The following is a 23,186-nucleotide window of genomic DNA, read 5'->3' as shown; positions in this document are numbered from 1 at the left end:
GTGGCTAATTGCTTTTCCAAGGCCAACCCACTGACCAGGCCCCAGGTCCCCTGGTTCCATGCAGTGATCTTTCTTCTGTGGTGCATTCAGCTCCTTACATCGTACTCCAAGTTGAGATTCATACATGGAGGAGAGGTGCTAACAGACCACCGTGGGAGGGTGGGGAGAGCCATAGGAATAGTCCAAAAGGTTGGGAGATGCACAAGAACAGGTGAAATCCTCATATCCCTTCAGCAGCACTGTCCTTCTGCTAAACTAACTTGCTTGGAAGCTGGAGCGGTCTCCTGTTTGGACTTTTATCAAAATCCAAAACAGTGAAGCATGAGGACCTCTGCTCATCCCGATGGCAAAGAAAGCCTTGGAGCAGCAAATGATGCAAAAAATAAATAAATAAAAATCCTGTCTCCCTGCATTATTTGTTTTTCCATTTGTTTTGCTCACCCTTTCATTTCTGACTATGGAGCAGCTGTCTTTCTTCAGACAGAAGATGACAAAGAAGCCTGTGCTTGGGTCAAGAGGAATTCCTCCCCTCCCCTCAAAGTGTGTGGGTTGTAAAGTAATTATTCTGCAGGAGAGTGTGTGCGTTCAAGCAAATTACACCCTTCACTCCCTCCACTATGCCTGTGCCTGAACAACACCATGCTGACTCACACTAATGATGCTGTCAGAGGCTTTACCTATGATTTTCCGAGCAGCAGGTTTTGGATGAGCAGAGCAAGGGCTATCTGATCAAAACACAGCCGTCTTCTCTCACAGACACATGGGAAGAACAAAAAGTCTTCATGCCCAGGAGAGGGAGCAGATGTAGCAGGCTCGGGCAATAGGATGGCAATGGTGGCTGCAAACCATTGCCAAGGGTGCAGATGGATGTGGCTTCTGCCGGGTTCCTGAATGTGCTTCCACCAAGTCCCTGGGTGGGCCTCTGAACAGGGAGAACTGACTCTGAGATTATAGTACAGCAGGCCTGTAGCCAACCTCAGGGGTGCATCGGGGTCCAGTGGGTTTGATATCAGGGGTAAAGACTGTGCAGGGCTCTCAACTACAGTGGGCATAGGTAAGAGACAAAGAGGCAGAGTCAGGGTCAGAGTCAGCAGAACACTCTGGGCAGTACAGTTAGAAGTAGCACAGAATGTTGGCTTTGGAAAGAGCAAATTTTATAAATCATTTATTCTAAATTTATCTATAATAATAAAAGTATAATATGCTAATTAGACCAGACAGCCAAACGATCTTCCTGATGAAGCTGGGGATGCGGGGGCCGAGACAAGCTGCTGTGGCTGTGAGAGCCAAGCCCCTTGCACAAATTTCATGCATTGGGCCTCTAGTTATTTTATAAGAAGGAATTCTATGGTGGTTATTTGTGTAGGTATGTCCACTTGACTGGGCTAAGGGATGCCTACATAGCAGGTCAGCATGATTTCTGGGTGTGTCTGTGAGGATGTTTCTGGAGGAGATTAGCATTTGAATTGGCAGACTGAGTAAAGCAACTCATCCTGACTAATGCCATGGGCATCATCCAATCCACGAAGGGGCTGAATAAACCAAAACAGTAGAGGAAGGGCAGATTTGTTCTCATTTTGTTGGATAGGTCATCCTTCCTCTGCTCTCAGACACCAGTGCTCCTGGTTTTCACGTCTTCAGACTCGGTCTGGATTACACCGGACTTTCCTGGCTTTCCAGCTTGCAGGTGGCAGGTGGTGGGGCTTCAGCCTCTATAATCACATAAGCCAGAATAACACAGAAACCAAGGCCCAGAGTTGCTGTCTTTTCAATGTCAACCCACAGAGCCAGGCCCCAGGTCCCTGGGCTCCCCATGTAGTGAGTTCAGTTCCTTATACATTTTCCCAAGTCCAGATTGCCTTTAAAGAATGAGGACATGTGGATTTTGGAGCTCTTCTCTACTTTGGATGGCTATTGTGAGGATCCTGCATTTTAAAGTATCTTTTCAGGGTCTGTGACCAAGCATGAGAAGAGCTTGGGAGGTGAGAGTGGTATTTTGGGGCCACGAAGACAACTCGGGGAGAAGCTATGGAATCTACATTCCAGAGCAGGTTAGTCTGTGTCTGTATGATACCAAGAAGGCAAGTCTGGTGGTGGTGAACTCCCTCAGCTTTTGTTCATCTGAGAAAATCTACCTCTTCTTCATTTCTGAAGGACAGCTTTTCTGGATATAGTAATTTCAGTTGGCAGTTTTATATCTTACTACTTGAATGTATCATTCCACTCTTTCCTGTCATCAAGGTTTCCACTGAGAAATTTGTTGACAGACTTATGGGAATTCTCTTGTATGTACCAAGTCACTTTTCTCTTGATGCTTTTAAAATTCTCTTTGTCTTTAACTTTTGATAATGTAATTATAACATGTCTTGGTGTAATCTTTGGGTTGATTTTGTCTGTGAACTTTTGAGTTTCATAAATCTAGATTTCCATACTCCTCTCAAGATTTAGGACATTTTCAGCCATTATTTATTTAAATCAGCTTTCTGCCCCTATTCCCTTTTATCCTCTGAGATCCTCATAATGCCTACATTGATTAGTTTATGATATCACATAAGTCCTGCAAGCTTTTTTCACTTTTTAAATATTTTTTTCTTTTTCTGCTTTGAATAAATGACTTCAAATGATCTCATTCAAATTCACTTTTTTTTTTCTTCTACCTTCTTTACAGATTCTTTCTTTTATGCTGTTGAAGCTCCCTATTGAATTTTTCATTTTGGTCATTATATTCTTCAAATCCAGAATTTCTGTTTTGTTCTGTTTCATAGTTTATGTCTCTGAACAAATTCTCATTTTGGTTCATGTATTATTTTTCTGATTTTGTTGAGTTGTCTGTGTTTTATTGTAGTTTTCTGGGCTTCCTTGAGACAATTATCTTTAATTATTTGTTAAGCAATTCAGAGATTTATATTTCTTTGGGATCAGTTATCAGAGCTTTATTAGTTTCCTTTCATGGTGACATGTTTGCCTAATTTTTTTCATGATTGGAATAACCTACATTGATGTCTATCCATTTGAAGAAGCATATTGGTTTGTGTCAGATAAAGACCTTCTGCTGGGACTGCCTCTATGATCAGAAGTGAGTGGGGCTGGAGCTGTTGCAAGGTCTGTGGGTGGATACATGGCTGGCAGGCCTATTACTGGGAGGAGAGGAGGTGAGTGTGGTTCCTCCTGGGTCCCCAGCTGGAAGGAACTACTTTTAGGACCATAATCAAGCACAGTTAGATGCACAGACAGCAGGCCTGTTCCCAAGTGTGCAGATGGATATGGCTTCTGCCGGGTTCCTGAATGTGCTTCCACCAGGTCCCTGGGTGGGCCTCTGAACAGGGAGAACTGACTCTGAGATTATAGTACAGCAGGCCTGTAGCCAATCTCAGGGGTGCATGGGGGTCCAGTGGGCTTGATATCAGGAGTAAAGACTGGCACCACTGCGCCTCAGAATAGTCAGGGTTGACTCTGGACCATGGTAGACTGGACCTGGAGCTGGAATAACAGGGCCGATTCAGGATCTTCAGTTGAGACCAAGGTTGGTGAGCTTCTCACTAGGGGTATTGATGGGTGTAGCTCCCAGGTCACTTAATGGCTGGGGCTGAGAGGCTAAGGCCAAGTCCAAAGGAGAATGGGACTGCTTTCAGTCTGCTGCTGAGATCACATTCAGCCAGCTTGCCACTGGGATGTGGACATGGCTTCTCAGAGCAGCTCTCTTTGGTCCTGGGCAGCTCTGGGGTGTTTCAACCTTCTATCTGATTTCCAAAGTTCCCACATAGGCACTTTTGCCAATGAATGGGTGCCATATTATTTGTGGGGGGAGGATGTGAGCTGGAGACCTCCTATTTTGTTGACATCACACCCCTCATTTAGCATAATAGTTTTGAGTCTCATGTGTATTGTGTCATGTATAAATACTTGGTTCTTTTTAATGGTAAATGAATTACTTTTAGTAACTGCATATTAGTTCATTCTGCAGATGTAACATAACTTAATTAGCCACCTCTATTCATGGATATTTAAATACTAGGGGCCTGACGCATGAAATTTGTGCACTGGGGATGGGGGGTGTCCCTCAGCCCAGCCTGCACCTTCTCCAATCTGGAACCCCTCAAGGGATGTTTGAATGCCTGTTCCAGGCCTAAACAGGCACTCGGACATCTCTCTTATAATCCAGGACTGCTGACTCCCAACTGTTCGCCTGCTGCCTTCCTGATTGCCCCTAACCACTTCTGCCTGCCAGCCTTATCACCCCCTAACCACTCCCTGCCAGCCTGACTGATTCCTAACTGCTCTCCTGCCAGCCTGATTGCCCCTAACTGCCCTCCCTGCAGGCCTATTCACCCTAAACTGCCCTTTCTGCAGGCCTGGTCACTCCTAATTGCCCTCCCTTGAAGGCCTGGTCAACCCTAACTGCCTCCCCTGTTGGCCTGATCCCTCCCAACTGCTCTTTCTTGCAGGCCTGGGTCCCCCCTCCCCCAACTGCCCTTCCCCACAGGTCCTATCACCCCCAACTTCCCTCTTCTGCTGGCCTGGTCACCTCTAACTGCCCTCCCTTGCAGGCCTGGTCCCTCCCAGCTGTCCTCCCCTGCTGGCCTGATTGCCCACAACTGCCCCTTGCAGGCCTGCTCCCTCCCAACTGCCCTCCCCTGCTGTCCATCTTATGGCGGCCATCTTGTATCCACATGGGAGCAGCCATCTTTGACCACATGGGGGCAGCCATCTTGTGTGTTGGAGTGACAGTCAATTTTCATATTACTCTTTTATTAGATAGGATAGAGGCCTGGTGCACGAGTGGGGGCTAGCTGGTTTGCCCTGAAGGGTGTCCTGTATCAGGGTGGTGGTTCCCTTGGGGTGTGAGATGGCCTGGGCAAGGAGCCTGTAGTAGTTTACAGGCTGGCCACGCCCCCTGGCAAGCCAAGTGGAGGCCCTGGTATCTTGGGATTTATTTATCTTCTATAATTGAAACTTTGTAGCCTTGAGTGGAGGTCAGGACCAGCCAGGGCGGGTGGGAAGCTTGGCTTCCTCCATTGCCAGGAAAACCCAAGCTTCCTGCTCACTCTGTGGCTATAGCCATCTTGGTTGGGTTAATTTGCATACTTGCTCCTGATTGGTTGGTGAGCGTGGCCTGTGGGTAAAGTGGTGGTATGGTCAATTTGCATGTTTTTCTTTTATTAGTGTAGATATTTTTGCTAACATATTTCATGATTCATTGAACAATCTCTGTGTACATGTACAAATATTTTTATAGGTTTTTAAGGGTGATTTCTGTTAAACATATATTACTTATTTAATTAATTAGCAACTAATTTAATTAATTTGTCAACCAAAGTGACTCAATTCAACTGGCTATTTCAGCCAAGTTGCTAAACCGAGAGCCCCATGCTAACACCAAGAAAGCATCCTGGAAAGGAAAAAGTTACAGTGAGAAAGGGAAGTGAATCCAGTAGTGATTCTAATACACCTTTCTTCCTAGCCACAGGGGAAAGCACATGTATCTTCCCAACATAATTCCTTCCCGGTGTTTAATGAATACAACTTCGATTCATGTTATACAATTTAAATCTGCTAGAATTCAAGACATGGGGGAAGTTTCCTTGCACTTGCTGATCTGGTACATAAAAGTAAAGCTTTAAATGTCTGAGGATTATTGATTTGGTTGTTTACTTGGAGAAGTCCAGTGGGGTGTCCTTTGAAGCAATTACCCAAAGTGTTTCAATATATTAAGCAACTCTTAAAAGAAGCCTCAGAGAAAGACCCTGGCTACTGGAACCAGAGCCCTGGCAAGGTTCATGAAGTTCCATCTGACAAGGATCACCTGGAGAAACTATTATAAGCATAACCAGTGGATGCAAAACTCTGGGGGGTGAGGGCATGTATGGGAGTGGGGGGAGGGGCACAACAGTAAGATATGTACACATATAATACCTTAATTTAAAAAATAAAAAAATAAAATAAAATAAAAACACAGATGCCCACTCCAATTCCCTAAATCTAAATCTATGGCAAGAGTCCTAACTATATTTTTTAAACCAGTTCTTCAAATAATTTTTATCTACACCAAAGCTTGAGGACATTGGACCCAACTGTTGAAGAACTCAGTAGTTTAGCCCCTGCAGCAAAAGAGTCTTCTCAAATGGCCCCTCTGCTCACACTAAGGAATGCCATAAGAATCTGCTGTGCAAACTGCTCTTGTATCATTGCAAACATGCTGTTGAAGCTGTTGCTTTGTTCTTTCTATGAAGCTCCAAATGAAAAGAAAAATTTAGACCCACTGTTTCAGGACATTTTGATGTATGCCAGAGAAGTAATAAAATTTGAGGGGTAGGGATCAAGAACAATGAATATGTGTAATAAATCATATTTCTTATTTTATTTCTGTGGCCAGGATACTGTCCCCAATTTTATAGCTATCTTTTTGCCTTATTGAACCATATATAATTCTTGGGTTTCTACCTGACATACTCCTATGTTATATCTTTTTTTTAAATATATTTTATTGATTTTTTTACAGAGAGGAAGAGAGAGGAATAGAAAGTTAGAAACATCAATAGAGAGAAACATTGATCAGCTGCCTCTTGCATACCCCCTACTGGGGATGTGCTCGCAACCAAGGTACATGCCCCCGACAGGAATCGAACCTGGGACCTTTCAGTCCACAGCTTGATGCTCTATCCACTGAGCCATACCGGTTTCGGCATATGTTATATCTTTATTTACCTATGTCATAATTTAAATTTTTGTTTCCTACTTAACATGTTGTTTATATTCTTGTATGCTACCTTCAAGCCTTTGTAGGAAGGGGCATGGTGTGTATGAGACTGTATATGTAAGCTTCTTTATTTATTTGTTTACCTACTAGAGACCCAGTGCACAAAATTTGTGCAAGGGGCTTGGCCCTTGAAGCTAAGGCGGCTTGCCTGGGCCCTCTCAGCCCCTGCTTCGTCTAATTAGCATATTATGCTTTTATTATAGATTTAAAAGTTTCAAGTGCTGATTATCTTGTGCAGACAGTAGCACCATGGTATCTCTCTCTCTTCCTCAAGCCTTTTAACATTCTTACCAAAGATGGTACTAAAGATGTCACTAATGGAAGGGTGAGGGCATTGACTGAAAGCTGCAAAGAAGATGCTATAATTAAATGAATGTTTTGGAGAGCTTCACAATGAAGCAAATCTAGATGACGATGACATTTCCTCCAAGGGTCCTTTTCTTCCCTCCCTCCCCCCGCCCCCCTTTGCCTTGCCTCTGGGGTTTGATGAGCCTGGTTGGCTCAATGGATCACAGTGTCATTTCCTTCCTCAGCCAGTTTGCTGAGTTCTCTTGACCTTGGCCGGGCGCCTGATACTTCTTGTAAAAGCAGCAGGCCAGAACGTGTGGATGGAACAGGATAAACCCCTCTCCGCTTCTGGGAAAACAGCTCCTAGTTTACATGCTGCTGATGGTGGCTTAGCAGTATCATCTTCAAAAGGCAAGGATAAGATGGTTTTAATAGAGGAAGAGATTTGTTCTAGCACTCATGCCTTTAATCCGCTCTGGCAGGACTGGCTCCCATAGTGGGCATATCGGAAGCAGGGGCTCACATCTCAAGACTTTCAGCTGAGGCCCTAGAGAAGTGACAGTTCGGTACAGACCGAGACAGGCCTTGATGCGCCACCCAGATGGCAGGGCGCCCAGAGGACTGGGCTGGCCACAAAACCTCTTGCAAAGGTCCCTCTGGCTGTTCTCTGAATCCAGTCCCTAAAACATATCGCACTCATACAGATAAAACTCGAAATCATAATCAGCAATTATTTGTTTCCTGACCCACCCAGCAACATTGCTTGTGTTTAGAATTTGGCCGTGCTCATCTTGACTTTCAGAAGTGAATCAACAATTCAAGCAAATGGAAGCAGGCGGGTTAAGTGGTTCACAGCGCCTACAGCAGCAAGCTATGAACAGAAAGCACAGGGAGCCATCGCTATAAAGAGGTATTAGGAATTTATGTGGGTTACTGGCAGGTTTACATAGCATCTGGTCTTGATTGATCTGCACAAGGGCAATGTTCTCTCCTTTGGCAACTGAGGCACACAGGGTGCAAAGGCTGAGCCTAGAATTATACACCGGCAGGTCGTGGGTCAGCATCCATGTGCCGAGACTCATGTCCTGCCATACTCTTTATACCAGCTTGCAGCAGGTGATGAGCTGACTGGCCAGAGAGGAGATCAAAGGCTGGGGAAGGTGTAGGTGGGGTGAGGCATGGCAGACCAGAGGAAGCCCACCTACCTCAGGTCCAGCATCCTCCAAAATGAAGTCATCATGTTTTTCCCCACATTCTTTCAGCTCAATTAGTTTTACCAGAGACATTTAAATACTTAATGCTTTCAAGTGATCTGTGTTTTGTTTTGTTTTTTTAATTCAGCAATGTGTTTGTTTTTGCCTGTAAATGATTTGACTTCATAGCACATAAAATAAATGGGAAATCTCAGCGTCGTTCTCATGCTAGAAGTCGCCTTCCAGAAATATCTATTCTGGTGCCGCAATTCTTTTTCTTTCTCTTTCATTCGGGAAAGATGAAAGCTGTAAAGTCATTTATTTCCCCTAAATTAGCCATGTGACAACTTAGAGCTATTAATAATAACCACTCCCTGTTTATGTCTCAGAGGGGTCAAGTGGCGATCGCCACGGGGAGGGTAGCCAAGATAAATGCTAGCCACGTGGCAGAAATGCAGCCTGACACAGTGGGGAGGGGAGGACAGATGTGACCCAGAGGTTCCCGAGCCGCTGCCAACTTGTAGGTGTAAGAGGGACCATGGCTCAGCTTGTCCTTCAGCTTGACTGTGAGTCCAGTCCTCACAATGGATATCCCCCTCCACACCTTACGGCGCTGCTGGGGCCATTAAATCTGCCCTTTACTGGCGCTGCTGGAGCCGTTAAATCTGCCCTTTACTGTGTCTGTTCCTACCTCTGCTGACCAACTCCTACTGCCCCGGGGCTGGCTTCCCAGGGCCAAGGCCCCTTCTGCCGCTCAGGACCTGGAGGGCGTTGCCACTTGGTCCCAGGTCTCAAACAGGAAGCAGGCTTTTGCTTAATTTTACCATCACAATGTTCATATTTATTAGGTGGGTGTTATTTGGGGCCAAATCATACCCTCCAACTGCTGTAAAGCCTTACATTTTCACCACTTCCCAGAGGCTTTCTTCCTACCGCTGGAGCCGGAGCTACTTGGGAGGCCCTGTTGCTCTCCTGTGAGTGACCACCACCAAGACTAAAAACCAGCTCACCTGCAGAGTGAGAGGAACACACTCTGGGGTCGGGTGGCCTGGGTAATATCCTGGCTTCCTCACTACCTCACCAGCAGTGGCAGACCTTTCTCTCATTTTGATGCGTAAATGTTTTTTCTAGGGAAGCAAATGGGAGCAGGTGGGTTAAGTGGTTCCCAGCACCTACAGCAGCAAGCTAAATCACCTACTCTCTTCTTGACTCCGTTTCCCCATCTATAAACATGAATTATAATAGAAAGGGTGTCCCAAAAACTGTATATACACACACTTTGAATAATAATAAAGGTGGTGTTGATGAAAATACATTTCATTTTCAAAATGAGCTATCACCTGGGAAAGTGTGCATACATTTTTTGGAATACTCTGTATATACACCTTCTAAAGGCTGTGCGGCATTAAGTGAAGGGAATCTATGATTCTTAGGGGCGGGGAAAAGGTATCACAATGACAATGATGAGTGAATCCAAGTTTTCGGGGGCGGGAGGGAAGGAAATCTCTCCAGGATGTCCAGATTTGAGGAAATCTCCGCAGAAGAAGCAAGAAAAACTCAATGCAGGGAGAGCACTTCTCTGCGGAGAAACCAGGCCCCCTAACACAGACTGGATAATCAGAGATACCCTGGGGCTCCCAAGTCCTGTAAAGCATGTGGTAATCCCCAGAACGACCTCTTCAGCTTTCTGAAATGCTCAGGATAAAGATACTAAAAATTGCCTTCTGGGTTAAAATATAAAATACTTGAAATGTCAGACCGTGCTGATCAGAGAAGTAGCGATTGAAACACCTGCTGTTTCTATAATGGACGGTAGTTCATAAAGGACAGCATCCTTGTCCACCGACCATAAAACATTCAGCAGCAGAGCTGCATTCCGTTTGCAGTGCCAAAGGTTCTGCTCAGGCAGGAGAGAGCTCTCCTGATGAGTTAATATCATAATGGCCAGGCATCAAGGTTTCTTAATTTCCTTCACAGCTGAGTCACTTTCACTCTGAAGAAGACTACAAAGTCCTTTAAATCCACCCTGTCATTTCCATTCCAATAGAGTGATCATTGTAATTCTTTCCGGCTGCCTGACATCTGAAAGCCATTAACATAGCCCACCTTTCATATAGAAGCTAAAAGTGCAAGATACTGATTTTTCCAGCTTCCCTTGCAGCTAGGCATGGATGCCTGGCCAGGCTCAGTTGATCATGTGCCCTTCCCTGCCTGGACTCCAAGTCAGAAGTTAGGAATGTGAAGAAGTCCTAATTTTGATCCAGATTCCTGAGTCATAGAGGATAATGCTCATGTAACCCATTGGAGGGGTAGGAAAAGCATTACAAAGTGGCAGCCATTGTACAGCACGACCTTGAGCATCATTCCAATTTTCAGGATCTCAGATGTAGTTCTCATGCTTTTCCAGGAATTCTGTGAGTCCTCATTATGGATCTGAGGCTCCTCCTCTTTTGGCATGTACTTCCTTCTCTTCACCTGGTTACCTCCTGCTCATTCTTTTAGATTGGGCTCAAGCATCGCCTCCTCCAAGAAGCCTTCCTTTACATACTTCTCCCTCCATCAGACTATTTAGATTCCTTGACATGAGGGGGTAAGTCTAATTCATTCTTTTATCACAAGTGCCAGACTGACTGTAGTTATTCAATCAATACATTTGTATTATTTTCCTATGGCTGCTATAACAAATTACCACAAACGCAGTAGCTTAAAACAAAACAGATTCATTTTCTTAACAGTTCTTATCAGAAATGTGAAATTAGTTTCACTGGCCAAAATCAAGATGATAGCAGGGCCATGCTCTCTATGAAGCCTCTGAGGGATAATTCATTCCTTGCCTCTTCCTACTTCTGGTGGTTGTCAGCATTCCATGGATTGTTGCCAGATCACTCTGATCTCAATGTCTGTGGTCAAGTTGTCTTCTCTTCTGTCTGTAATCTCCTGTTGGGAGCCATAAAGAAAAAGTTTGGTCTCACTTCCTGGTCAGTTCCACTTCCTGGTTGAGCAAGAGTGCCAAAAAAGCCTATAACCCTCCCACTTTAGAATAACCAACCAGCTAAGCACAAGTACCCAGCACCCAGCCAATCACCTTGGGACAACTCCTTCTCTTGCCCCTCCCTTCCCCTCCTGAGCACTTATATACTGATGTTCTTGAATAAAAATTTTGAGGCTTGATCAGAACCCTGTCTTGCCTCCATTCTTCCCTTTCCTTGTTTGTTTCATTCTCTTAGGTGGCTTCCACGTGCCCTCGTTGTTGCCCCGAGGGTTGGAGCAATCTCCCTCTGCCTTCCTCTTATAAGAGCACTTGCAATTGCATTTAAGACCCATCCAGATCATCCAGGATAATCTCCCCATTGTAAGACCCTTAATTTCATCTGCAAAGTTTTTGCCATGTAAGATGCCATCCACAGGTTCTAGGGATTTGGACATGGACATCTTGGGTGCCGTTGTTCACAGACTGTGGAAATGTACTGTGTAAATTTCCATAAAATAAAGCACTGGTCCATCCCATTTTCTATGACCCTGTTCTTAGTGTTGCTCCCATAGGGCTGTCTTCTGTGAGAAGTATTTTGATCCTTCACAAATGATACCTCCTTGGACTGAATTCACCTTGAACAACCTGTCTTGTGTGCAAATCCACCTGGCAGCCAGAAGTCTTCATGAAGTTTACATAAGTCAGTGTGATGGCCCTCTTCCCAGTCCACTACTAAATATATACACTGAGTGGCCAGATTATTATGATCTCTAAGTGAATAATAATCTGGCCACTCAGTGTATATCCTATATAATAAAAGGCTAATATGCAAATTGTCCCCTTGACGGAGTTCGACCAGCAGGCAGACTGGCCAACCACCCATGTCCCCTCCCCATGGCCAGGCTGGATGGTGGAGCAGGTGAGCAGGGGAGCCAGACCAACATAGGATCCTGGTTGCTGTCATTGGGGCGAGCCTCTGTTGGTTACCGAAAATTCTTTGCTCCCTCGTGCCATGATTCCACCTGGCACACACCTGCTGCCAACACCAGCCCTGCTTACACCTACAGCTAGTGCCAGAGCCACCATCACACCCACTGCCAGTGCCTGGCACCGGTTCTGATCACTCAGCATCATCAGTGGGTGCAAGTGGTGGCTTCTCTGAGGGCTTCTTCACCTCCCCCTGCTCCTGAGGGGCGATCAGGACAGCAGCCACCACTTACACCCACTGACAGTGCCCCACTCACACTGCTGCTGGCACTGGCCCCAATTGCTCTGTGCTGTCAGCGGATATGAGCGGGGCCAGCGCCATCAGCATGTGGGAGTGGGGTTGCTGGCAGATAGGGGACTGAGGGCCATGGTGGGAGGGGCCTGGTGAGGGCATGAAGGATGATGGGCTGAGACCTGCCTCTGTGCCTACCACAGCCTTGCAGCCCCACAGTTTCTTTTAAGGTGCACGAATCTGTGCACTGGGCCCCTAGTATTAAATAAATTTAACCACAATAAAAATGCTGAAAGTAAAAGAGAGAATGAAGCTGGTCTTAAAGACAGAAACCTTGTTCAGGAAAAGGGCTATATGGTGTGTGTGTGTGTGTGTGTGTGTGTGTGTGTGTATGTGTGTAACCATGTGTCTACAGCAGGATGTCTGCTTTGGGTTGAATGGGCAACTACTCCAAAGGCTTAACTTGGAGGTCATGGGCTTGGTTCCCATGTGCCTGGGCACCTAAATGAGCTCAGTTAATTCTGGAACCCCAGAACTATAATGCTTGGGACCACCAGGGGTCTTATAGGGCTGGATAAATCAAGTCAGAAGTCCACATTCAACCTTTCATTTGTGTCTGCCTAGAACCTCACACACTGAGTTGCCCAGAGTTAGACTTCAAACATTGTTAAGTGAATAAGTAACTGGGGAAGGGAATGGTTCTAAAGAACCTCACAGTTTGAAGGAGCCCTAGACATTTTTTTCATGACTTTAAGCAAACTGCCTTGGAGGAAGTTGTGAGCTACTTTGTTGAAAAGCAGCAACCCCACTGCTACAGAGAAGGAGACATTTGGTTCTCAACTGAAGGGGGTGGAGACACTGAAGCACACCATCTGCTCCCTTAATGTGGGCCTCAATTTGTCCTGTTGCTGGAGAAGCCTAGAGTCAAGCCTATAGCTGCTTCAAACTGTAAGAACCTGCCTTGGTCAGTGTTTCTCAGTGGTTAGAGCATCTGCCTGTGCATAGAAGTATCTCTGGTTTGATTCCCGGTCAAGGGCAAGAGTTGCAGGTACCTGAGTTGCAGGTTTGATTTCCCCAGGCCCTGGTTGGGGCGTGTGCGGGAGGTAACCAATTAATGTGTCTCTCTCACATTGATGTTTCTTTCACTTCCCTTCTCCCCCTACCCCTACCACTCTATCTAGAACCTTAACCTTTCTAATGCTTCGACCCTTTAATACAGTTCTCATGTTGTGGTGACCCCCCAACCATAAAATTATTTTTGTTGCTACTTCATAACTATAATTTTGCTACTGTTAATGAATCGTAATGTAAATATCTGTGTTTTCCGATGGTCTTAGGTGACCCTGCTAGTGGTTCTCAACCTGTCGGTTGCATGGCCATCTCTAGATAGCAACCTCTAACCTAGCCTTTCTGTCTCATGCACATGCTTATTGCTCTTTCTAAACCTGTCTGTCCCCCCACCACACAGAGCCCACAGAATGTAAGGCAGGGTTTCCTTCATAGTTGTGTTTGCAGGGCGTGGGGCCATGCTTTACATGAAGTGGGGGATCACTTCCTATTTGCTGAATAAATGAATGATTTACATTTCTTGTCTAGTCTGTGGGCTGTGGATGAAGGGGACCACATGCTAACCTGACAAGCTCAGAGAAGCCCTGGAAACTCAGAGACCTAAAGTAACCACAAAGGATGGTCTGAAATTAAACTTTAACTAAAAGCAGTTATGGTGGGTAGTTATGTCCTAAGCCCATATCTTCAATGACAAGGTCAACTTTTACCTTAACTGAGACTATCTGGTTTTTTTGCGTCTATAATAACATACCCCTTACAATGTCTGGGTAACTTGTAACTTCCCCTTTTCAGGACCCCTTGGGGCACAACCTAATGTGCCTGGGCACCAGGACAGATACCACAAATTCCTTCATTGTTACCATGTTAATTGTTGGCACATCTAAGTTTGGGTCCATCATTTTACTTTTTATCCAATCCCAGTGGTTTCCCTGCTTTGCTTTCTCCCACCTCGCTAATCTATCACCAATGGATTTCACGTGACCCACCTATGTCTCCTCCTTTGATTGCAATGTATAAAAACAGAGGAATACCCACTATTCCCCAGAGCACTATCCCAGTCTGTTGAGATACTGCTTCCCAGCAATTGTCGACATTTCGGCTCAAATAAACTCACAAAAATTCTTTACAGGTTTGCGCGTTTTTATGTTAACAGGGAGGCACTTAGCACTTTGCTGTTGTTCACATCTCTTTCTGTTTTAATATGTCACCGAACCTCCTTGGACTTGGGTCTTTCATCTGTGAAATGGGGAGGTCAGGCATGGTGCACGCAGCCTTCAACTTGCCTACTGGCTGTGTTCTGTAAGCCATGCTCAGCTATGCCCTGTTCTCTCTGCAACAGCCTCAGCCTGCCCTTGACTCTTAATGCTGATGTAATGTGATGGCAAGGTTTTTAGGGCATTTATTCTCTAAACACATTTGATCTGTGATCATCTTAACACTGGGAGAATTTTCAAAATAGGGTAAACTTAAGTATGTTTATCTTACAGCTTTATACGATTTCTTTTTTAATCAAAAATTTCTAGAGGCAACAAGGCTGAAACCTAAAAACAACTGAACAAAACCCTTTCCACAGAGCGTGCTCAATCCCATGGGGACTGTCAGGTGCTTCTTCAGAGGTCTCAGGGCAGAGAAAGCAGAGCTGAGGGATGTAGTGCCCAGCAGGGACCTCCATGCTGCCCTGGCTCTGAAACCTCTCAAGGGAGGCTCAGCTAGACATATGGAGCAGGGGTGCTGTCAGACACAGTAATGAGTCCCAGGGCACTAATTAATGGGAACACAGTGGCTGAGTCCAGCTCAGTCTACTCTGAATCCAGCCCACCCCACCCCCCTTCCAGCTTGTCTCTCTCCTTGTCCTTTCTTACTTAAAACAGGGCTTACCATCAGCCTCGTCTAGTCCCAGGGGAATCATTGTTTCACCAGAAGTGAGAGGCAGACAGACCCTGCCAGGGATAGGACAGACAGATTTCTGTGGCTGATCAAAATCTGGAGAAGCCACCACATAATTTGTCTACTTGAGGTGTTACAATCCCACAGCCCCTCCCCCAAGAAGCCTTGAGAGGGAACTCTATGACACCCATTCCCTTAGGGCCCTCCCCCCCCCCGACCCCCCCCAGCCACTCCCACCCTCTCCTTCACCTTTGGCTTCACATCCCAGCCTGCTGGCTTTCCATGCACTGAGTCTCCCCACTTCTTAAGCGCCTGCCTTAGTTTGTTTCCTCTTGCACCATCTCTATCCCTGTAGTATTTATCACACCCTGTCCTGGTGGTGCCCTTCATTTCCTCTGTCCACTGGGACGGTGGGCTTTTCAAGGGTAAGCTCCGAGTTGTTCATGTGTCCCCAGCAATGGCAGAAGGGACATTGTAAGTGACCAGTGTAAGAAAAAAAGAAAGGAAGGAAAGAAGGAAAGAAGGAAGGAAAGAAGGAAGGAAGGAAGGAAGGAAGGAAGGAAGGAAGGAAGGAAGGAAGGAAGGAAGGAGAGAGGGATGGAGGGAAGGAGGGAGGAAGGAAGGGACCCTGGGCTGCACCTGGTTGTGGGCCCATTTGGATTCAGCCAGGAAGGAGCATCAGAGCCAAGAACCTCCAGGTGGATGGCCTAAAGGTTCCACTGACAATATCCAGGATGGCTGTCATAGTTACATGTCATCAGACATGGTGGTAGAAATGATATTTTGTACCCAGAGAAGCTATTAAAATGTAAAGAAGGAGAAATGGCATCCAAGGAGCTGGTCACCTCCATATATAATGCACTCACTATGGGCACTGGCTAACGGGGGCCTCTGACTCGGGACTTCCCCTGGACAGAGGGATCACCAGCTGGACACTGAGTCCAGCAGGGCAGCCGCAGAGGCAGCACCTGGCTTCCACTCAGCCCTCCCAGGAGGGGCTGTGTGCTGTGGAGCAGGTTGCATTCTCTGGGCCTCAGTTTCCCCACTGGTGGTGGGTCTCAGACAGCTTAAATATCCTGGAGGCTGTAACTGCAGGCCAGAGCGGAGTCATGGGCTGTGCTAGCCGGGGCAGCTCAGGGGCAGCAGGCTGGGCTGGGCATCCTGACTCTGCAGCCGTCATCCTTAGGGAAGGCCTGCGGCAAACCCAGTGAGCTGCCAGCAGCCCAGTCTTTCTTACTGGAGACCAGGACACCATGGGGTCTGCCTCAGATTCCAGCAGCACATTCTGTTTCCCACCAGTGCCTCCTCTTCCCCTCCTCAGCCCACCTCTCCAATGAAAATCTGGCCCTGGCCAGTTTAGCTCAGTAGTTAGAGCATAGGCTTGTGGATCAAAGGGTCATGGATTTGGTTCCCAGTCAAGGGCACATACCTCTGTGACAGGTCCCCAGCCCATGTGAGAAACAGCTAAATGATGTGTCTCTTTCACATTGATTGTTTCTCTCTCTCTCTCTCTCTCTCTCTCTCTCTCTCTCTCTCTCTCTCCCCTTGCCTCTTCCCTCTTTTCTACTCTTTCTAGAAATCAATGGGGAAAATTTCCTTGGGTGAGGATTTAAAAAGTTTTTAAATATTTTTTAAAGAAAATGTGGCAGCAGCTTCCTGCCAGACGAAGGACCATAACTCAGTATTTGTGAAAGGTGGATTCAGTAAAAGCTCTCCTGAAACACTCAGGATGATTCCTCACTATACCCCAGTCCAGCAGTCCAGGGTCCTCTGGGGTCCCCAAGAACCTGTGAGGGCACCTGCAAGATTAAAACTACTTTACAATAACACAGTAGACCTCCCCAACCCATGATTTCCCTTCCCATGGTTTTTGTTCACTGTGGTGAACGGTGGTCTGAAATATTAAACAGAAAATTCCAGAAATAAGCGATTTTTAAATTGCAGGCCGTCCTGAGTGTGGTAATGAAACCTCCCCCCACCCAGGATGTGAGTCAGCCCTTTGTCCAGTGTCCCCTTGCTCTCTGGACACGCAGCCTGCCCATCGGCCTCTCCATCCTCACACCAACGGCCCTGGACCACAGTGCTTCTGGTCAGGTAGCACTCATTTTACTTAATAATGGCCCCGAAGTGTAAGTGGAGTGATGCTGGCAATTCAGAAATGTCAAAGAGGAGCTGTGAATGCTCCCTTTAAGTGAGGTGAAAGTTCTCAACTTCATAAGGAAAAGGAAAAAAAAAAACCCATGCTGAGGTTGCTAAGATCTATAGTAAGAACGAATCTTTTATCCGTGAAATTGTGAAGAAGGGAAAAGACTTTTGCCATTGCACCTCAGACTGCAAAAGTTAAGGCCACCGTGCGTGGCAAGTGCTTAGTTAAGATGGAAAAGGCATTAAGTTTGTGGCTGGAAGACATGAACAGAAGATGTGTTCCGGTTGATGGCAGCATGCTGCGCCAGAAAGCACTGAGCCTGTACAAAGACCTGAGCAAGGGATCCTCTGAAAGGGGTGACACTAAGCCATTTACTGAAGTAAGGGGTGGTTATACAGGTTCAGGAATAGGTTTGGTCTGAGAAACGTAGGAACTACTGCAGAGGCTGTGCCTGCTGGTGAAGAAGCTGCTGCCACATTGCCTGCAGAGTTGAAGTGGGTTAGGAAGGAAGGTATGTATGTACAGGAAAAGCCTGGTATATGCAGGGTTTGATACTATCTGCAGTTTCAGGCATCCACTGAGTGTCTTGGAACATATCCCCTGCAGATAAGGGGGGACTATTTTACAGTAAATCCTCACTAAGTCATGGATTGGGTCTTGGGATGAAGCCAATTATACCACAGGCTAATTGATATAAGCAGTCTTGGGCAAGTCACTGAACTACTCTGCCCTTCCGTTTCTTCATCTGCTAAAGAGATGAGCCTTGATGAGGCGTTTAGCACCATGCCTGGCATTTGGCACGTGCTCAGTAAATACTGGTCTGTCCCTGCTCTCCAGGATGAGGGCACATTACCTGGCATCAGCAGACAGAGTAACTATTGAAGGAGATGTTTTCCAACCTTGCCTGACATTGAATCCATCTGCCTTTGCATTTCTAACACTTTCTCTGGTGCTTTGGGTCACATTTTGAAACCACTGACATGAGCCTTTAAGAGTTCAAATCTTGCCGGGACTGGTTTGGCTCAATGGATAGAGCGTCGGCTTAGGGACTGAAGGGTCCTGGGTTCGATTCCAGTCAAGGGCATGTACCTTGGTTACAGGCATATCCTTGGTGGGGGGTGTGCAGGAGGCAGTTGATTGATGACTCTCTCTCATTGATGTTTCTAACTCTCTATCTCTCTCCCTCCCTCTCTATATAAAATCAATAAAATATATATTTTTTTAAAAAGAGTTCAAATCTTGCAGATGATTAAGAAGTGTTTTTACTTCCTTGGTATTTAACGAAATCCAGACCCTGGGTGGGTCTTGGAGGGGAAGGGGCTCCTGGGAGTGAGAGCTTCCAGAAAGAAATGGGGCGGGGGAGGGTGGCCATCCTCATTAACTCTCCCTTTGGGTTCCTGCACTGGCCCCCCACTTGGAAAGCGCATTGGGCCAGTGGAGAGAGGAAAGGGAGGGGCCATGTCAATAGGGTGTGATCAATATTCCTCAACTCTCCACAGCCCTGGCTGTTGCATGTTGGTATGCTTCCTACCCTCTTAACTTCCCTCATCTTCTTTTTCCCTCTTTTTCATCCTGTTTCTCCCCCTTTTAACCCAAGAGTTGGTGGCACCCATAGTCCCTCCCACTGGTCCTGAGGAACCACAGGAACAAGCAGGCACTTGAAGAGGCATGGAATGGAATGAAAATCGCTTCTCTCTGGGGCCAGAAGACCAGGTGCCAGTCTTGCCAAGCACTGAGGAGCCGGTTAGCATGCCTGACTAGCAAGTCAATGCGCTTCTTGGTGCTTCTCTGCTCTTTCAATATGGGGGTGAGGCACACACCACACAAAGGACCCGGCCTCCTTTGGACAGGAGAAAGCCCCAGGAACCAGTCAGAGGCTGGCACTGTTTGCCAAGCTGGTTGGTGACTGGGCCCCAGGGCTGTTGGTCTGAGAGGGCTGGCCCTCTCGGCGCCTGTTCCAACCTCAGTTTCACAGCCCTGCAGCTGCATGAGGTTCCTCCCCCAGGCCCAGCTCTGAGGCCTCGCGCCCTGTGTTGGGAGCTGGGAGAGGCTTTGTTGAAGAGACATTGGACCTTGTCCCAGCAAAGTTCAGCTTTGACTTAGTTCCCTTCCTGGCTGGTGTTCTGCTGACCTGATCCTATAACCAAGTAATTACATTATTAGCATATGATGAGCCACAGTACTGGACATGATTCCAATAAATCGCAGCGCAGCAGAAGGAAAGGAGAGTATAACCAGGCAACCAAGGAGTCTGGGTTGCCTGTCTCTACTTGAGCCAGTTCAGCATATATGAGCCATTTGTTCCAATAATGCCAGCATTGTGAGAGAAGAGCAGGTCATCCACAAATATCTGCTCTGCAACCCCCCATCAGCCAGCTGCTAAAGTTCGATAAGACAAAGATTCCATGGGGAAGTGGGAATGATAGGCATGGGGAAGTAGCCAGTGGGGGCTGGGGCAAGACTCCATTGTTTGGGCAACAAGGTTTTAATCTTTCCATGCTAATAAATCATGAATGAGAGTGGATGGCATTTCCAAGGTTGTCTTCCTGGTCCAAGGTTGACTCCCAGGTCCAGGGGGCTTACAACTCCCAGCCAGGTCAGAATGAGCTTTCTTTAATCATAATAAGGCAATCAATGTTAACAGAGCATGATTAATATTGTTTATAACTATAGCTAGTTCCCAATATTCTATTTTTGCCCCTAACAAGAGGAGGCAAGAGGGAGAGCTGGAGGGGCAGGAGCATGGACCTAGTGCTAAAGGAGGTCTAGACACCCTCCAGACCTCCTTCTGCCAGGTGCATGAAGAAACTGAGACCAGGCACAGAGAGGGATTCAGCTTGGGAGCACACTCCATTCAGCACAGATCAGGGAGCCCACAGTGAATAGGCCTCCTCAGGGATTACAGCTCTGGGAAAGTGGAGAGATGTTCTCCACAGGCAGAGATTCACTCAGAGGACAGAGAGCAAGATCTCTGCTCTGAGGGCCCAGGACCCACATGCGGAGCAGCCTCCAGAGCAGGGTCCCTGTCCAAGACCAAATGGAACCACGTTTGCTCACACCTTGGCAACTGCGGAACTAGGATCCAGCCCACAGGAAAGCGCCCACCCGCACTGTGCAGCATGGGTCTGCAGTGCCTGGTGCTCCAGTCACTCAAATCGTGGGTGGCCCACACTGCAGGCTTGCCTTGATTCGGAACCTTGCTCACTGGGGCTCCTTCTGCTCATTGGGTCCTCTGGACTCATCTCCAGGGCTGCCTTTTGCAGACCTCTCCTGTTGGAACCCTGCTGAGTTGGAATCATGTGCCTAGAAAAGGTACAGGTTACCCCTCTTGCCTCCTGCTCTGAACTTCCTTCAGCAGCAGCTCGATATCATCCACACCTGTCCCCTAGTGCTCAGAACAAGGCCTGCCACCAGCAAGAAGCTCAAGCTCTTTGAGCAATCAAGCTGGTAGGATGTAGGGGTGATGAGAAGCTGAGCATTCTTGGGCTCAGTAAGTGGAGAACCCAGGTGCTTTGCTGAGGCATTCAAAGAGGTACCACTTGATTTCCCTGCTCCCTGGAATCTGGGGGTGAGGAGTTTTACATCTGGAGACCAAGAGGCTCCCGCTGTGAGAAGGGGTGATGAGGCTGCTGCCTGACAGGGCCAGCAGATCAGTGGGAGGCCGTACAGGGAAACTCAGATAAGACAGAAGCAGACCATCTGAGGAGAGGTCAGGGCATGGTGCTTATGAAAGCCAGCTTTCCCCTACTTTTGTCCTCAGCTCCTGACACCCAAGTGTGCTTCCTTCCCAGTCAGAGGCTCTGCAGCAGCATCTCCCCATCTGCACCAGGGCCGTGCCAAGCCTCCCTCCTGCTTTTTCCACTCTTGGAGTCCTGAGTGGTGGTAAACAGCCCTGAAGCTGCTCTGACTCTTCCCCTATTTGGCTTCTCATTGCTGTTCTTGTTGGCTCCCTGCTGACTTTCTCAGAGTCTCTGTCCAAATGTTCCCACTTCCTGGAGGCCCCAAACACACACCAGTCCCAACTGTGCTCAGCTAATGACCTCATGGGCTTCAGGGAGATTGTAACCACACAGTGAACTCCTTTCAATTCCATCCCTTTGGTGTCAGTTTCTCTGTCTCCTCACCCAACCCGCCCTCCTGTGCTCACACCTCCTGGCAGGAGCACTCCGCTCAGCTCCTATCCTATCTCCTCCCATCAGTCCATCCCGCTTCCCCAATTGTTCCTGGGTCTATAGAAAAATGGTTTCATCCACCCTTAAAATATGATTCCTCAACCCAGCTGGTCCTCAGGCTGTGGCCCATATTTCTCCTTCCTGTCACTGCCGAGCTTTGTGGAGGAGTTAGTCCGAATGCCTCCACTCCCTTCACTCACTCCCAAGCCCTCATAATCATGGCTTTGACCCAGAACTCCACTGAAAATATGCACTCGGAAAGTTAGTCACATATATCGTGTGTTGGAAAATCGGGACTTTTTTAAAATGCCACGGGATGCGGGACAAATTGTTAAAAATCGGGACTGTCCCGCCAAAAGCGGGACGTCTGATCGAGCAACTAAAAATAAGTAAAAATGTATTTTATCTTTACTCCAAGTCCAACATACTTCATTTCTTTTGTAGATTTTTTTTTCTTTTTATAATATTCCTTTTGCCTGAAGAACCTCTTTTAACATACCTTATATAGTAATCTGCTGGCAATGAATTCCCTCAATGTTTTTTTTAATCCTCACCTAAGGATATGTTTTTATTGATTTTAGAGAAAGAAAGGGAGGGAGAGAGGGAGAAAGGGTTCCTGGAGAAAAACTCTACAAAGGGTGGGAACGTCCTCCCCCATGATCACAGCCTTATTTAGAGCTTTATATTCTCTCACTGGTTCACACTGAGCTCCCAGGAAATCATTAAAATTGCTACTTTAAAATTTCTACCAGCTTATATGGTATTCCAGTGGCTTCTGTCTCTAGATAATCAATGCCCAGGTTCTATGTTTCCCTAAAGGTACTCGGCTTGTTCTGTGACATCAGTTTCCTGATGGGTTCGCCAACAGTCATTAATGTGATGCTTGTTTAGCTTTTATCCTGCTATAACAATGGAGGAAGGGGACCCATCTTTTCCAGTTCTCTACATATCCTACAGCTATGCATTTAAGTAAAATAGATGTATAGGCATGGGAAATTATTGCCTTGTTATTTATCTTAGAAAGATTGAAACAACCCAACTGTCGCATGAAAAGAAAGCACGAGCAAATCATGGAACAGCCTACAATGTAATGCTATTGAGAAACCACAATATATTATAATAAATCAGCCTATCTTAGTAGGAATGAGTGATACAGCTGTTTAAAAGAGTGAGGTGGAATATTATGCAGCCGTTAAAAGGAATGTGCTGGTGTGGAAAGAAGAACTTCTTCCCACTGAATACTACTTTGTACAGATCACATTTTTTTTTACCAAGTAACCAGCTTCTGAGCTGTTCATAAATACTCCTGGACCCATGGTGGGAACACACACACGTACCCTTTTCCTTTGACGCTTGTTCATGGACCTTGCTGTGGCCAGTAAACATTAGTGAGAGAATGTCCCTGCATTTCAGCCACTCCTCACTCCCGTGGCAGAGTACCCGTGTGCAGGGCCTAATCTACCCAGTCATGCACAGCAGCGCTGC

The sequence above is a fragment of the Pipistrellus kuhlii genome, unplaced genomic scaffold (genome assembly GCF_014108245.1).
Source record: "Pipistrellus kuhlii isolate mPipKuh1 unplaced genomic scaffold, mPipKuh1.p scaffold_m20_p_4, whole genome shotgun sequence".
Lineage (NCBI taxonomy): Eukaryota > Metazoa > Chordata > Mammalia > Chiroptera > Vespertilionidae > Pipistrellus > Pipistrellus kuhlii.
This window is presented reverse-complemented; position numbering follows the sequence as displayed.